The 4,908-nt window shown below is 36.7% G+C and overlaps 1 pseudogene; it reads left to right on the top strand.

The window, feature by feature from the left end:
• The first annotated feature begins 3,006 nt into the window (after positions 1-3,006).
• LOC129635737 (40S ribosomal protein SA-like) lies at positions 3,007-4,556 on the top strand (annotated as a pseudogene).
• The last annotated feature ends 352 nt before the right edge of the window (positions 4,557-4,908 follow it).

The raw sequence follows: 4,908 nt of genomic DNA, 5'->3' as shown, positions 1-4,908 counted from the left end.
CTGATATCCAAGCCAGACAAAGATACTACAAGAAAACTACAGATCAATATCTCCTATAAATATTGATGCAAAAACCCTCAACAGAATATTACCAAACAGAATTCAATAGCACATTAACAGGATTATACACCAAGACCAAGTGGAATTTATTTCTGACATGCCAGGATGGTTCAACATACGAAAATCAATCAATGTAATGCATCATATTACCAGAGTAAAGGGTAAAAACCACATGATCATCTCAGTTAATGCAAAAAAAATTTTCTTTAACAAAATTTAAAACCTTTTCATGACTTAACCCACACACTCAACAATCTCGGAATAATACCTAGATAATAATAAAGGCCATACATATAAAACTCATAGTTAACATATACTCAGTGGTGAAAACCTGAAAATGTTTCCTCTGAGAGGAATAAGAGTGCCTGCTTTTGTCATGTTAATATAGCATTGGAACTCCAAGCCACAGCAACTAGCAAGAAAAATAAAGGAGGGATTAAAATGATATCTGTTTATAGATAACATGATCTTATATACAGAAAATTCTTAAAGTCTCACACATACAACTTGTTAGAACTGAAATCAATTTAGCACAGTTGTAGGGTACAAAAATCAACATGCAAAAATCAGTTGTGTTTTTATACACTAACAATAAACAACCTGAAAAAAAGCAATCCCATTTACAGTGGCATCAAAAAGAATAAAATACTTAAGAATACACTTAAACAAGGAAACAAAAGACATGCTAAAAGCTACAAAACATATGAAAGAAAGTAACACCAATAAATGAAGAGCCATCCCATGGTATTAAGTACATTAAATAATAAAATTAACCAAGGAAACAAAAAACTTACACACTAAAAGCTACAAAACATTCTGAAAGAAATTAGACACCAACAAATGAAGACACTCCATGGTGTTAAATACATTAAATAATAGAGAGTAGTAAATACTACCCAAAGAAATCTACAGATTCAGTGAAATCCCTATCAAAACCCCAACAACAATTTTTTCAGACCCAGAAAAATCCATCCTAAAGCTCACATGGAATATCAAGGAGCCCTCAATAACCAAAACAACCTCGAGGAAGAACAAAGTTGGAAGTCCCACACTTCCTGATTTCAAAACTTAACTACATTAATAGAAACAGTGTGGTACTGGCATAAAGACGAATGCATAGACCAATGGAATAGTATAGACAGCCCAGAGATAAACCCTCCCATAAATAGTCAAATGATTTTCAACAAGGGTGTCAAGACCATTCAATGTGTAAAAAGACAGTTTTCTTGATAAACGACAATGGGAAAAATGCATATTGACAAATGAATGAATTTGGACCCTTGCCTTACACTGTGTACAAAAATTAACTCAAAATGGATCAAAGACCTAAACATAGGAGCTAAAACTACAAAACTCTTAGAAGAAAACGTGGAGGAGATTGGATTTGTCAGTGATTTCTTGGATATGACAACATAAGAGCAAACAAAAGAATTAAGTGGATTTCATCAAAATTTAAAACATTTATCAAAGGATACTATTATCAGAATGAAAAAGGAAATCCATAGAATTGGAGAAAATATTTGCAAATCATATACAGATGGATTTTTTAAATTTTTCTTATTTTTAATTGAAGGATAATTGCTTTACAGTATTGTATTCATTTCTGTCAAACATCAACATGAAACAGCCATAGATTTACAGATAAGGGATTAATATTCAGACTATATAAAGAACCCCTTACAACTCAACAATAATTAACCACATTTTTTAATTGATCAAATGGCTTGAATAGACATTTCTCCAAAGATGTTATAAAAATGGTCAAAAGCACATAAAAAGATACTCAATATCACTAATCATTAGGGAAATGCAGACCAAAACCTCAGTGAGATATCATTCTATGCCTGTTAGGATAGCCATTAAGAAAGGAAGGAAGGAGGGATAGAAGGAAGTAAGGAAATAATATTGTTGGTGAGAAATGGGAACTCGTGCACAATGCTGATGGGAATGTAAAATGGTGTAGCCACTGTAGGAACCAGTATAGTGGGTCCTTAAAAAATTAAACACTGAATTACAATATGATCCAGTAATTCTACTTCTGAGTATATACACAAAATGGTTGAAAGAAGGGACTCAAATATTTGTACACTGATCACAGCAGCATTATTGATAACAGCCAAAAGCTGAAAACAATCTGAATGTCCATTGACAGACAATGAATAAACAAAATGTGGTATATAAATATAATAGAATATTACTCAGCTTTACAGAGAAAGGAAATTTTGATACACACTATGTCATAGAGGAACACTGAAGACATCATACTACGTGAAATAAGCCAGACACAGTTTACTAAGAAAATAGAAATACACTAAATGTGTATACACCTAACAATTTTGCTTCACAGTATATAAAGCTAAAATTGACAAAACTAAAACAAGAAAGGTAAATCTACAATCTTAGTAGGAGACTTATGCAAATCTCTTAGTAAAAGAGAACAAGCAGGAAAAAATGCCCAAGAATATAGTGTATTTGGACAATATGATTAATAAAATTACCTAATGGACATATAGATAACAGTGCAACCAATAATGGCAGGAAACTTGATTCTTTTTAGGTGCACTGAGAACATTTTCCAAAACTGAGCGTATGCTGGTTTGTGAGGCAAGCCTCAACAAACTTTGTCAGATTGCAATCACTTAGAGTCGGGCTATGCAACAGAACTTTCTGTGTTCCATCTGTGTTGTTCAATACAGTAGACTGCAGAGTCAATACAGTAGTCACTAGCCACATGTGGCTGCTGCTACTGAACACTTAAATTATGTGACTAATGAACTGTATTATATTTTAATTAATTTATATAGCTACATCTGGTTAGTGACTGCTTATTAGCATAGACTTAGCATATGTTTTCATGCAACAATAAAACTAGCTAGAAATCAACAGCATAAACATTTAAAAAATTCCCAAATCTTTGGAAATTAAGAAAAACAATTTAAATTACCCATGGGTAAAAGGAACAAACACAATGGAAATTAGAATGTATTTTTATCTGGATAAAGTGAAATACAACTTTATCCACAGAGATAAAGTAAGATACAACTAAAGTCCTGATTAAAGAGAAATGTACAGCATTCAGTGCATGTATTACGGGGAGAGGGAAAGGCTAAAATTTAGTGATTTGAGTCTCCATCACCAGATGTTAGAAAAAGAATATCAAGTAAATCTAAAGAAAGTAGCTATTGCTGTTTAGTCACTCTATGTGACCCCATAGATTGTAGCCCACTGGGCTCCTCTGTCCATAGGATTTCCCAGGCAAGAATACTGGAGTGGGTTGCCGTTTCCTTCTCCAGGGGATCTTCCCAACCCAGGGATTGAACCTGCATCTCCTGCTTTGCAGGTGAATTCTTTACCACTGAGCCACCTGGGAAGCCCCGAAGGAAAGTAGAGAGAGATTCATATGGGTTGTTCTGGTTTCTCATCATAATTTAAAGAGAAATACTCACAATATCCAGAGCTCTTTATGTCCTGCAAAAGAAGGAAGAAGAGGTCCTCAAATTCCTTACATAGGGACTTCCCTGGGTGCAGTGGCGAAGATGCCATGCTTCCAATGCTGGGGGCCTGGGTTCAAACCCTAGTCAGGGGACTAGATCCCACATGCCACAACTAAGAGCTCACATGCCACAACTAAAGATCCTGCATGCCACCGCAACAAAGATCTGCTGCAGCCAAATAAAGAAAAATTAATTAAACTATTTTAAAAAGAAAAATCCTTACATAAGGAACCCATTTAGGAGGCACTTAGGTTGATTTCCAAATGGAACAGTGAATCTACAAAAGGAAAAAGTGATGGCGTCTACTTCATAAATCTGAAGAGTATCTGGGAGAAAGTTCTAGCAGCTTGTGCCATGCCATTGATGCCAATGAAAACTCGGCTAACGTCAGTGTCCTGTCCTCCAGACATACTGGCCACCAAGCTGTGCTGAAGTTTGCTGCTGCCCCGAGGTCACTCCTATTGCTGACTGTTTCAGTCCTGGAGATTTCACTCACCAGATTCAGGTAGTCTTCTGGGAGTGGAGACTTCCGGTGGTTGCTGATTCTAGGGCTGCCCACTAGCCTCTCACAGAGGCCTACCACTGCTCTGTGTAACACTGACTCAACTCTGCACCCTGTGGGCATCGCCGTTCCTTCCAACAACAAGGGAGCTCACTCAGTGGGTCTGAGGTGATGGGTGCTGGCCTAGGAAGTTGTGCACATGCGTGGCACCATCTCTCATGAACACCCACAGGAGGTCACACCTGATCTCAGCTTCCACACAGACCCAGAAGAGATTGAAGAGGAGGAGCAGGCTGCTGCTGAAAAGGCTGTGACCAAGGAGGTATTTCAGTGTAGATGGACAGCTCTAGCTCCTGAGTTTACTGCTGCTCAACCCGAGATCCCAGACTGGTCTGCGGGTACAGGTGCCCTGGGTGCCTACTCAGCAGGTCCCTCCTAAAGACTGGTCTGCAGCTCCCACTGCTCAGGAATGGGGAGGGAAGACCGCTGAATGGTTTTAAACCACTCTCTCATAGATTTTAAACAGAACATGGAAATTAAGTTGAGGGAAAATAAAGTTGTTGTTTTTTTTTTTTAAAGGAAGGAAATAGTAGAGCATGAATTAACTAGAAAGCAAACATTTTAAAAAGAAAATAAAGCCAAAGGCTCATTTTTGGGAAAAGATTAAATTTGATATTCTCCCAGAAAAACTAATCAAGAAAGAGAGAGAAGTCCCATATGTCAATGTAAGGAATGCAAAAGTGGCCATCAGCACAGATCTACAGTCATTACAGGGGTAATATGGAGGATGATTAATAATTTTACCTGAAATAAAATTAATCTAAAATTAACATAATAAATATAAAATTTGAA

Source organism: Bubalus kerabau, chromosome 21 (genome assembly GCF_029407905.1).
Source record: "Bubalus kerabau isolate K-KA32 ecotype Philippines breed swamp buffalo chromosome 21, PCC_UOA_SB_1v2, whole genome shotgun sequence".
Taxonomy (NCBI): domain Eukaryota; kingdom Metazoa; phylum Chordata; class Mammalia; order Artiodactyla; family Bovidae; genus Bubalus; species Bubalus kerabau.
The sequence above is the reverse complement of the archived record's forward strand: the minus strand, read 5'-3'. Positions and strand labels throughout refer to the sequence as shown.